General features: G+C 37.3%; 1 protein-coding gene across 2 annotated transcripts in view; it reads right to left on the bottom strand.

Moving 5' to 3' along the window:
* OSBPL10 (oxysterol binding protein like 10) overlaps positions 1 to 13,557 on the bottom strand; it is a 103,040-nt gene that overhangs the window by 20,377 nt on the left and 69,106 nt on the right. The gene's annotated exons all lie outside the window — the stretch shown is intronic.

Raw genomic sequence — 13,557 nt, 5'->3', positions numbered from 1 at the left:
AGCAGTGCATTCCCGCAGAAGCAGCGAGCTTGCTGAGCAAAGTGAGAACATTTTCAGCTCTCTGAAAGTCTTCGCAAGTGAAAGTTTCACTAAAAAAAGCTGATGCTCAGAATTCGGTTTCAAAGGAAATACTTTTAAATAACATACTAGAGACCCCTCAGGTGAGCAGCCTGTGTAAGGAGAACGTTGCTGAAATTTAGTTGCTACGCCTTTTCGAGATTTTAATTAAGCTCTTTCCACTTTTTTTTTTCTTTTTAATTAAATACATGTTAAGTAAGTAGTTGCAAAACAGTATCCGTTTGGTGAGATCCAAGGACAATTAAAAGACACTCTGCAATTACTTTAAGACAGCAGAATATGCATCTTACATAAAACGGGATCTGGTGAGCTGTAACCTCAGCAGCTTAGAGCTTTGCAAAAGAAAACAAAACACACTTTCCTCTTCCCACTCCCTTGGAAAATAAAAGGACAGAAAAATAATCCCTCTGCTCCCAAAGCACTCAGCAGCTGATGACTTATTGACAAGTTCAATTAACATAAACCTGACAAACTCACACAAAATTATCAGTCAGGGGAGACGTAAAACACCGAAGCCCGGCTCTGCTGTCGAGGCAATGTTTCATTTGGAGGGGCTGTGGAAAAAGCATAACTTACAGCAGGCGTTTCCACGGGAGCTTTCCCTTTGATCCAGCTTGACCTCATTGAGAGCACAGAGCTACTGGGCAAGCACCACTTCTTCGTTACTGCCATGAACCAAGCTTGCGGCAAACAAGCTCCAGCAGGAATTAATAGTGCTGGGGAAAAGCAAGGGAACCTCCCTCCTCACTCCCACCCCCTCTTCTTTTTTTTTCTTTTTTTTTTTTTTGGCTATCCAACGAGTTTGAGTGTGTGTGCTGGACGTCAATCTGCTCCGTGCACTGAGAGTCATGTGACACTGGGATCAGTGAGCTTAACTGCAAGCAGCTCCAGTGGGAAAAACGCTGCTGCTGTTTCCCAGAGGACATCCCACTGGGCTGGGCTCCAGGTTTGGGCTACGGGGGAGATGACAAGGGAGGGAGAGAGAAAGTACACACAATTAACAGCCAGCATCAGAAAATAAAAAAGCTACACATCAGCCAGTTAAAAGACTAAATAATATATAATTTTCTTTTGCTCCTGAAAACTGCACACTCAGCCAGGGACAGAAACACTTCTTCCTTGCCTGCTAAAACAGGTATTGAGTTTTCCATGCCTTTCACGGTGCTGCTAAAAAAAATGCCAACTGCCTCCTATGGACAAAACAAACACAGTAGGTGGGAGCAGCTCTAGAAACAACTTTAGGTGTTCGCGGAAGAATTTTTTGCACTGTTTCAAATGAAAGACATTATCCTCCCTAAGGAGCATGACATGTACAATGTAATATTGGGATGAAGCACTTTTAATGACCATTCTGCAATAAGAACTGTATTTTTCATTATCTTAACTATTTTAATAGCACACATAAGGACACTGAAAATCCTCTAACTACTCCTTCTTCCACTACTAGAGTTTTCAGCGTAATAGTGATCCTCACTGCATGCAGAATGACATCACTTCTCTGTATCTTTCCTCACTTCCCAAGAAAATTAGAACACAAGTAGCAGTCTACTGCTAATGTCATCAGACCTGAATAGCCATCCTTAGTAGCACTATCCTGTATGTGTTTTCTTCCCATTTGCTGTTCAAAGCAAGTAATGAATTACCTTTTAGGTTTTTAGAAAATAGATTTCTCTTCTAAGAAATACAAATTTCTTTAAAACAAACCAACAAATAAAAAAATTCACCACATAAGTGCAATATACAGTGTGTGCAGCTACAGCCACAAAATACAATATAAATGCCACAAAATACAAAAGGTAACGTATGTTCAAAATGTTACTGAAGTTCCATTGAGTTTTTATTTCTTTGAACAGAAAATAGTATACAGTTTAGTATAAACCTATACGTAAGCATGCAGTAAAATGTAAGGGATTACACTGACTGATTATCCTTTAATGGCAGCTTTTCTGAATTATTAGACAGACATGTAAATGACTTTTCCCCATTAAATATAATTGAATAGCTGAGCTAGGAAAGCAGTGATTTGCTTCATTCCTGAGTGGCTGGGGCACAAAATAAAAGCTTTGGAGCTGTGCAGCTCAGCCTGGGAATGAACAGCAGAGTGAGAAAGATGCTGACTCTGAGAAATCAAACACCAAACCAGATACAAACAAGCACCAAGGCAGCACTTCTATTTACCATCAGTGTACGTTTCCAACACTGACTGGAACTACCAAGATTTTTCAGAAAACAACTGATAACTTCTAGAAAACTCGCTGAAGCTTACTGCTTTAGACTTTAAAAAGCAGAAAACACACTCCGGAAGAGATATTTTAAACAAGTTACATCATAGAATTGGGATCAATTAATTTAGGAAGGTCATCTCCTGGAATGAGAAACTCATGTTCAAGTCAAAAGTCTTGGAAAAACATGGTTCTTTTTTAAAACAAAAACTGTAGAAGAAAGAAATTTCTTCTGAAAGAAACAATGCATTTAAAAACATTCTGGAAAAAGACACTTCTACAAACTTGAGACAGAATCATAGAACTAGAAGCTACGTTTCTGTCAAAGGGCAAAACTCCTTCTGTTCTCCCAAACACTACTTCACATATTTCAAGTTTTTTTTCTAATTGTAACTGTTGTGCTGGAACTTAATTTTAGATAATTAGTTCAGTTATAAGATTTAGGGCTCAGTTTCCAACATGCTTCACAAGTCATATCATATAACAGTACTGCCAAGCACAGCATAGATCTTGTTTAATTGGAGGAAGGGAGTGTAGAAAAAAGAATATACAGAATCACTGCATCAATTATTAAGTTAGAAGAGATCTCTTCAGATCATCTGCTCCAAACCATCTGCTCCAACAAGGTTGACTAGAGCCAGTTGCTCACAACTGTGTCCTAATAGGATCTTAGGATCTCCAAGGATGGAGACTCCACAGTATCTCTGGGCAACCTGTGCCACTGTGACCATCCTCACCTGTGTTAAGCAGAGGGAAAGGAGCACTTCCCTCGACCTGCTGGCAGGACTCATCCTAATGCAGGCCAGGAGGCTGCTGGCTGTTTTAGCCATAAAGGTATATTGTTGTTGCATTGTCAGCAGTTGGCCACCAGGACTCCTGGGACTCTTCTAGTGCAAGGGCTTATCCGCAGATAGCTCCGGATGCATGATTTTGCAATTCCCTGTGTTGAACAGATTCCTTTTGATGCTGCCTGTGACTGTCTGTTTCAACGGCAGCACAACCCTCTGGTTTATCAGCCACCTCTTCTAAGCCTCTGCCCTCATCATCCAGGTCATTAATGAAGATGTAAAACAGCACTAGCCCTAACATTGACCTTTAGGTACACCACTAGTGACTGACCTCCAACTGGACATTGTGCCATCTGATCATAGCCCTCTGGACTGGCCATTCAGCCACTTCCCTTACCTATAATCCATTCCCCACCGATCTGTTTATGAAGATGCTGGGGAAGACAGGGTCAAAAACCCATGTTCAAGCTAAACAACATATGTTACTTTCTTCACATGCACCAAACCAGTCACCTTGTTGTAGAGGGCTTTAGTGGCAGTTAAGCAGGTAAGCTTGTAAGCACATGCTGACTACTTCTGGTAACACCTTTTTGTCCTTCATGTGTTTGGAAAAGGTTTCCATGGTTAGTTATTCCACCATCTTTCCAGGGACTGAGATGAGGCTGACCAACCTGCAGTTCTCCAGATGTTCTTTCTTGCCCTATTCAAAGGTAAGAAGGGAATTTGCTTTCTTCCAGTCTTCATGAATCTCTTCCAATCACCATGACCTTTCAAAGATAACAGAGACTAGCCTTGCAATTAAAATGGACAAGTACCTCCATGCACATAGATGTACCCTGTGGAGCCCCACAGGCTCATGTACATCCAGTTTAAGTGCTCCCTAATCTGGTCCTCAATGAACAAAGGTATATCTTTCCTATTTGGTAACTTCTAGGAGGTCTGGCACTCCTGAAGGCCAATCTTAGAGCAAAGACTGAAACAAAGAAGGCATGGCATAAATCAGTCCTTCTTCTATCATAGTAATAAGTACTCCAGCATAGCAATAAGTAGAGACCATGAGCATCCTGATATGGACACAATGGCGACTTGTACAGGACTTATAATTCAATTCTGCATGGAACTGGACCAAAGAACTTTAAGAATTTTTATCAAGATATGGAAAAGTTTTACGTAGTAGAAGACCGCCTCTAGTCAGGGGCGAGACAATAAATGTCAAAAGCTTAAAACATCTGGATAAAAAGACAACTTCATAATATTCCAATTGAAGTAGTCATTAAATCTTCCTACACTAAAAATATTGGCAAATGATACTACAGAGTAATACAGACCGAAACATTTTCATATTGAGAGAAAGGTGGAATAAATGAGTTGCAAGACTTGTTCAGAACATTATACAGAATTAGCATTCTCAAACTAGTCAAAGATCAACATATTTTCCATAGAGTTACCTGACTACAATTAATCCTACCACTGCACATATAAGTCAAAAGCTTCATTTTAATTTTCAGATTCCCTCCATAATGGCATGGGCTTGCAAATACCATTTACATTTTCACTTGTGTAACTTGAGAGCTTGCAAACAGGTTTTCTGTGGGTGTAAGATTAAATATAACTCCATGTAAGGCCAGAGAGTTTTAGCATATTTACACGAATGTGACAAATTGACTCCATACAATTTTCACCACACTGAATTCCCGAATTAGAATTTTCTTTGTACAGTAGATACACTAACAACACCCCAAAAGTGAGTGTTGTTGCATAATTAGGGGTTGGCTTCTTTCAGGACTTGTCACTATATGAGAATCGACAAAATTGCACAAATCTGCATGTGTCACTTTTTTTTTTTAATTGCATTTATTGTCAGTTGTGACACACACCTGTCAGAAAAACATGTGAGCTTATGGCACCCCATCCGTTATTGGAAGCAATCTGAATCTCAAATAAAGCTTTTACCAGTAAGTTATATTTATTAAACTAATTATACACAGATTAGTTTACTGGCATACTAAGAAAGGAGTGATTCCCCAGCAAGATGTTAAATTGAACAGAAATTAAATAAGATTTCAGTTCTGTCATTAACCTAAATATTGAAAGAAAACACTCAGATGAGTTTACTTTAAACTCATAATAAAGACAGAAATCACCATCATCTATGCACTTTTCTAACTTACTAAGGTGTTGACCTCTACATACTAACAATTTTTAACCAAAATTTTCTCTTTTTTTTTTTAAATGTATCCAGGAAGATTCTAATCTCTCTTTAAACAAGCTTTTCCCTTCCTCAAGAACACTTTAAATAAACAAATGAGAAAATACTTTTCTCAGCACTTATGACCACACTACTAAACAATGTAAGTACATTATGGAGGAGAAAGAAGAGGGTTGGAAAAGCAGTGTTAGAGTGAACTCAGTTTATTCACTGCCTGAGACCTGTCCATCTTACTGAACCTTTAAGTTTGGCTCCTGGCAAGGCCTTTGCCTGATTACTGCAAAATAGGAGCAGATCAAGGATAAAATTTCAAGTGCACCCAGATCTCATATTCCAATGGCAACCCTGGCAGCTAGATACTAAAGTTCCAGTGACTTTCAAAGAGATTTAAGGGTCCCCAGTTGCCAAGCATTTTATTTATTTACTTAACAAGCTTACATACAAAGCAGAGTTTGAATGGAAAAGTTAGAAAGCAAAACTTATTACAGCCCATACACCTCAATTTCTTCCTCTTAAAAGTATCAAACGTAGGTGGCTTAGCTGATTTTCTTCATTTATTCTAAATATTCCATAAAGCACTTTCTTCTACTACCTTTGTTATCAGCGTCTGATTTAATTGGTAGGAAAAAATTTCCACAGTAGCAATAAGCAAAATCTCTGCCACCTCAATAAGAAAAAAAAAAACACACTAGCATTCAACTGCTATAGCTTAGATTTAATACTGAAGAAATATAACTCCTTAAGTATCAACACAAACAGCAGAAGATGACAACGAAATAAAAATTTTAGAACTAAAAAGGGTGCACATTATAACTTATCAGTATAGCATAGTATATTCAGTCATCTATATACAGACCCTATCAACAAGACTGTTTCTTCTTCCAAATTGCATGAAGGAAGAAGTAGAAAATAAGCAGGTTTTCTACTTACCTTAAAATACGGGTACCAAGAAAAACATCTAGATAGGTAACTAACTGCTGCATCTGTGTTTGGGATACACTGCTCATCACTAACAGTTAAATATGGAACACTTGGTAGGAAAAAGCGTGCATCAGGAAAGGAAGCCTACGAAGTGCCTAGAAATTAATTTCTTATCTAGGCTTTTGTCTCAGTTTGGTAATTCGGATCTCCAGAGAAAATAAAATTCTTCAAAGCAGAACTAGCAATGATAAAACATGTAAATTTCTTGTATGGATAACTTATATGCATTTTGTGGGTTATTGTGTTTTGTTTTTCATTAGAATACACTACACACTTGGATGTCCATAACGTGCATTCAGCTAGGGATAAGTGCAAGGATCAGAGACCAGAAAGGTGAACCACCTTTCCACTACACAGGATTTTAGATACAACATGTAATAGCAGTAATTTATGGAATGAAGTAATACCTTGCTCATTTTAGGAGATGTTTCATTATAAAGAAAGTATGCAGAGTCTATTTTGCAGAGATGATCTTGATAACTAACACTTAGCAAATGTAGACAAGCTGACATACAGACGGTGCAAGCAAAGAAAATAATTACAAAACTAGCTCCTTAGGTTACAAATAGGTCTGATCTTCCTTCCCAGCAAAAACAATGTAACAAGCACCTTGAGGCAAGAACACTATCTGGATATTCACTGTTCTGAGAGTTTCACTACTATGTTTTGCTTCCCTCCCTCCCTAAGTATCTCCAGGAACAGAGGTATTTTTACACGTAAATAACAAGCCCAGAAAGCTTGCCTTTCCTATACTGCAAAAGTGTTTCAACTGTTATTTGTAACCATATTTGTCAACTAATATAACAATATAGTACTGAAGAGGACCAAATAGAATTAGTGTATTTAAGAATGAAAAGCTCTGATGTATCATTAAGAACAAAATGAATGTAACAAGAAACACAGGATCATCTCTGTAAGCCTTCAGACAAAAATACTGGAAACAAACTATAGAAATGATTATCTTTTAAGATTAAAGCATTAGTCAGAGAACCAATACCCTTTTAAATGCAGATATTCTCACTTGGATTACTTATAGCATTGTAATCACCCTGTCGAGCATCAAATCAGGTTTGACAACTTTTTTTCCCCTACATGAACATATTTTCTTCATAAGAAAATTCCTCTTTGGTTATCTTGATTTTCATAAACCCAAAGTAGTCAGTACAGAAAATCAGCCGAAAAGCAGCTCATTCCTAAACATAGAATCCAAAGAAAAGATTAAGTATCAGCACCAGTACACATCTTGTGAATATCTATCATGAAGTGAGAGCAACTGAATTATCACACTGTTTAATGAGAATCCAGAAACACCAAAGGACTCTGCAGTATTGCATAAATTCAGTACAAACAGGGAATAAATATATTTTCGTCGCTGTTATCAGAAAGGGCAAAAAGGAACTGCAACTTGAAGAACATACAAAAAAGAAAATGCTCAAAGAGAAAAGCCCCACAGACTCGTTCTAACTGGGGCAAAAAAAAAATCTTGAAGACTAATATAAATGACAATAGTGAATTTTACACTAACCTAAAAATACATGAAAAACAATACAGTATCACATCATCTAATGCCACATAGATACTAGTGAAGAAAAACCTAATGTAAGATAATCAGTTTTGTTTTGAGAATTAAATTTTTAGAAGCAAGATGGCTTTAAATGCAGCATCTGACAACTCAAAATAAGTTCTTCACTATTTACAAGCCTGTAAAGTCCAATGTTTGGAAGCCTATAAAAATTCTCAGCAGCAGCCAGGCTTCAGAGATTGTGAAAGGTCTGAAAGTCATATGTCTGTGATTCTTCATGAGCTAAAGAGAGAAGAGAAAAGGCTGCATGGAGCTGCAGGCTGATAAGGGAAACAAACATGGACAAAAGCATAGGAGAAAGTTTTACCCTCTCAATTTCCTCCTCTATTAAAAGACATCCTCTTCTCTAGACTGAGATCCTTGGGTAGGAACTTGATGAAGCTGGAGCAACTTGTCTCTTACTCCCACAAAGCAGGGAACAGGTCACCAGTCAACAGAATGTTTTTTTCTGGTATGTTTCCACAAGATATCTATTTATAACTTAGAAAATGAAGGGAGGTCCACAGACAGAGCATGACTCTTCTCAGAAGTGTAGAGCAACATAGTCAGAGGCAATGGCCAAGTTGATGCATAGGAAATTGCATTTACGTACTGAAATGAAAATATTATCATGAGATTGGTCAAATGCTGCAACAGTTTGTGCAGCAAGGTTGTGGGACCTCTACTACTGGAGGGTTTCAAGACTTGGCAGCGTATGACCCTGAGCTACCTGATCAGATTAGCTCAGTATCAAGCAATGGACTAAACTGTATGACCACTGGGGGTCTGTTCCCATCTCAACAACTCTCTGATACCATAAGGATTACATTTGAAAATCCAAGTAACTGAAAAGTTAAAAAATAATCAGCCCTCTGTCATTCTCCTCTCTTGCACAACACTTTGTACACTAGCTAAGCAAATTTACAGCAGAAAGATGTCACCATGTTAGTCAATAGCTAATAAAATGCCATTCACATATGCAAAGTGGGCACTATAACACTCTAACAATAACTACTAAGAATTTAACATTTACTACTGTCTGGTCTGGCAAAATTATATATATATATATATATCCATTTCTTGCAGTACTACTACTTATATGCAGTATCAAGTGCCAGGATATTTATCAGAGCAAAGAAGTAGTATGGATGTTAACACAGGCAGCATTAACAATCCTTCCAAGGCACAAACTCATCAAACCATCCTGATTTCCCCTCTTCCTGTTCTTTGTCCCATCCACTACATACTTTCTCACTGCTGCCACATATACACACCAAAGAGGAGGGGGAAAAAGAAAAAAAGAGGCTTGGGTCTTTCAAAACATTCTCATAGGACAGCATCAAATTCATATATGAAATAATCTGAGCCTAGAAAACTGCCACCTTTAATGTGGCTACATTCTTGAGGCCAGTGGAACTCTACTTGAAAAGCTTCAAAGATTTGTTCTCAGTCTTATAATCACTTGGTTCATTCTCAACTGCAAAGGAATCTCTGTGGCCTGCACTCTAAGGTAAAAGAGTCTTGATTCTTTCACCTTGACCTTCTAACTCCTCAGCTGAGGTAAAGTCTTAGTCTTGAGCACTTTCATCCCACCTCTTTCCACATGCTGGGCTTTTCAAATGAAGAGCCACTAAAATTCATCACTGCAGATAGAAAACCTCTCTGTTTTTCCAGCAAAACCAGAAGGAACGGCTGAGGTCAGTTTGGATGGCACTTCACTTAACAAGATAAACCATCTCTAACATGAGATAAATACATACTATAAAAAAAGTTCAATCCACCCCACTGAAGTCTAGGCAAGTTACAGACAGCCTTAATGAGATGGGTAAACTTGCTAATGGACAGTGTGAACAAACCTGCATACTAGAAAATCAAAAATGGCAGCACACAAAGCAACTCAATTACCACACAACAAATCAGTTGGTGCACAATCCTGAAATAAATTTGATATTGGCTTTGAAACTGGTTTTCAAAGGACAGGAACAGGTTTTTATAATTAACAGAATAAGCAATTGGTCTATTTTAACCTAATTTTTAAGTCTTACTGCAAGCAAATCTGATTCTATAATGATGAATTTTCATTGAAATTCACTATTAATTATGAAATACCAAATAATCAGAACTTCATGTTTATTCAAATTAAATATAAATTTTGTATTAAAGCTTCTTTTCTTATTTTAAGTAGACTATTACTCTTGAGTATATTTTCCATATATTAGATGGAATACACGTATCTGGGGCCTTCGACTGGCTCCACAAAATGTAATGGCTCTGGCTGGAGATCAATTTACATCTGTTATTTACATTAAAAGATTTACTAGATTGTTTGCTGACATAATTTCAGAAAGTTATAAAAATTAAATCCAAGATTAGTTAGACTACCTTAGTTATTTTCTGTCAGTGCTGTTGTAGCAGGCTTATGTCATACAGTTCTACTTTCAGTATAGTTGTGTATTTAATCCTTAAATATACCTTCCCTGGAAGTTTTCTATCGATTATCTCAGAGTTCATTTTTTAGATGGCCTGATAGAGAACAGATTAACTGGTACTATCTTTGCCTAGAGGTGAAATTTATCTATCCAAGTCATTACAGTCCATTTACTGCACTCTTCTGCCCAGAAGTACTAAATCAGACAGAAAGCAAAACGCAGGGCACAGTCAGCAATACCATAATGTCAGTGCTAAACAGTGAAAAGGGACACTGTAATAGCACTAATATTACTTTCCAACACTGATCTGTTTTCTTTCCATTACTGCACTTGTAGATAGCAGTGCATGTTCATCACTAAGCTGATCTTCCACCACTGATTACAAACGCTTATGTGAAGTACAAAAAGGAAATAGGAAACACTAGGAAAAATTGATACCAGGAAGTAATCCAGAGTCCTGAGCAAGACTGCCTCTAGACAGACATACAAAGAAAAGGTAATACCAAATTAGAAATTATTTCCTTTATCTAGTTTACCTTCTAAAATGACAGAAACACTTAAAACTATTTCTTACCATCACCAAATCATCCTACTGAAAAAGAGAAAGGACTCTACAGAGGATGAAGTATCATCACATTAGGATCCATATTAACAATAGAAAGCAACTTCAGCCTAAAGGACACAATCTCCTGAACAGACTGGACCATATCACAGTCTTTAAGAACTAAGAAGAAAACAACTCTGTGCCTCCTACAAACAGCGCAGTTCCTTCTTGCAATTGAGAACACCATGGCTCAGATCATCCAGGGACAGAAATACCCTTAATGATCAGGCCATAACTACACTTGCAATCACTATCACAATTAAAACCTGATTTAACAGTTAGATAATCAGAGCTAAGCCTCAATCCTACAGAGCTGAAACTTCAATCCTATTAAAAAGATACTTTGGTATGGAACACGTGTACAGTTTCACGTAAGCAAGGGAAAGTTAGGGACAGGAAAGAAGAGAGACTGCACAGATGTCAGATACCCAGGATGGAAAGAACCAGCTGATATGGCAAGTTAAGGCATAAAAGCAAAATAAAAAATAAAAAATCACAAGAAGGGAGCTAAAATGCAGATGTAGATACAGCATATTAACAACATATTCGTTCTTAAACTGTTAGATCAAAAGAAAATTAGTATTCCCCTCTCAGGTCTCCCCTAAGAACTGCCATTTGTATTTGGCTACCAGGGGAAACATTTGGTCTGCAGTCACATTCTTGTTTCTCAAAAGAGAACTTCTGACACCCAAAATTACAATTAATTGAACTGGAGCAGCACACACATGGAAGTGATTCAGAGCTTTATTCTACTTAGGCACAAACTTTATTAAAACAAAATCTGTTATGAAACTCGGTATTTTGAAATTAATCAATTTCAGAACTTCAAGAAAAGAATTTCCAAGTTGTAAACGATTATGTGAAGGAAGCAGATCACTGTTGCAAACTTTACAGAGATCAAGATCATATCAAGGCTCTGAAGGGCCTACAAAGGCATATTTGTCCTCTTCTCTTTTAAAGGGAGAACTCTTTAAAAAAAACCTATACCAAAAACTCCAAGTAGGTTCATTAGGCATTGCACAAAAGTATTTTAAGTCATCTCACATCAGGTGTAGAATAGCTCTGTTCAGGTCAGTTCTTAGCCCTGATGAATATGAAAAAGCTATCTGGTATTTCACTGTCAGTGGTTACTTCTTCCAGTTGATGCAACAAGCTTTAACCTAATGCTGTCCTACATCACAACCCTAAAAGGAAATTCTCATTTAGGAAGAAAAAGCAGTAATATCAACAGTAACAACAAAGGATATGATAAAATAAGCAATTAAATACACATGGAAATCACTTCTGCTGCAAGATCTTTTCCCTTCTGAGCTACTTTAAGTAGTATCTCAAAAGATATCCCTCTGCACATGGAAACAAGAAACATTTTAAATAACAAAAGCAAGTAAACAGCAACAGACTGTTTAAAAATAAGACTCTCTAGCTACTACTTTGTTTCACAAGGGAGAAACTGCAACCAGATACCTTAATTGGGCAGCAAAGCAAAAAAATGTTTTTTCCTTGATCTATATGCAGCATCAAAACTCAGCTCCATGACTTACAATACCCCTCAAGAATGCTTATGTATTAAAATTGCATCAGATGAGTCTTGTCCATGCTTTCTTTGTAAACATTAAAAAAAGAGAAAACGTCACATATTTGTTAATGACATTTCTTAATGCACTGCTTCAAAAAGCCTACCCACCATGCTGAGAATAAACATAACTATTGCTAAAGGCATTCAGTAAGTTGGCTGTGTAGCCAGGAATCTGCTGCCAGTTTGCAGCCTTCTATATTGGGAACAATTCCTTAGCAATCTCTATCCAACAAAACAAACGTCTCTATTTTCTTCTTAAAATCAGAGCTGATTCACATACCTAAAATGATCTTTTCCTTGTAAATAACATCCCATAACATAAGCAGCTAAGTCAGCTGTTCCTCAAGGGCAGCAATTTAATGGCATTTTCTATTTCAGACTACAGGTCAATTCACAATTTGTTTAGTTGGTAGATCTAATATACCATGCTGAATGTTGGCCAACAAGCTCTCTCCCATTCCTTTGGGGCATAGTTTCTGACTAAAAGACAGAGATACTATTAAAAAAAATAAAGTATTCCTTCATAAAAATCCAGGCATGGCCAAAGAAGAAACCAGAATTAACTTGATAGCACTGAAAGAGGAAACTGCACTCTCTTCTCGTTAACTTTTTAAAATTAAGGATCACTTCCTCTGGCACTTCTGACAGCTAGCCCTATATACACACTACCAACTCGTTCAGAGATTAAGTTTAGCCAGGGCTCAATTTATTGCTTCTTTCTTGGTGTGAGGGTTGTGTCGTTTTTTTGTTTTTTGATTTTGTGGGGTTTTTTTAAGTTTTCAATAAAGTCATGGAGATAAATGAACATCATTTGAATGACACTTGTAGTTTCCTCTGTTTTTTTTTTCTTTCCCTCCAACACCTAAAAGCAACTACCACATGAACAACAAGAAGTCATGGTCTTCCATATCACAAGTTTCTTAACGATGACACCTGGATGAATTATGTCACTCTCTACTGATGCCACCACAGTTACTAATAAGGAACTAACATCTGCACTGGGAAATAAGTGGAGCATGATGACTTGCAGTTGTTTTTATATATAATCTCATATACTAAGTAATTAGCTGAGTCACTGCTTCTTAAACCTTCGAATGTGAACTGGCTGC

The sequence above is a fragment of the Cyrtonyx montezumae genome, unplaced genomic scaffold, assembly GCF_038088225.1.
Source record: "Cyrtonyx montezumae isolate F1298 unplaced genomic scaffold, pur_monq_1.0 scaffold_8, whole genome shotgun sequence".
NCBI classification, from domain to species: Eukaryota; Metazoa; Chordata; class Aves; order Galliformes; family Odontophoridae; genus Cyrtonyx; species Cyrtonyx montezumae.
The sequence above is the reverse complement of the archived record's forward strand: the minus strand, read 5'-3'. Positions and strand labels throughout refer to the sequence as shown.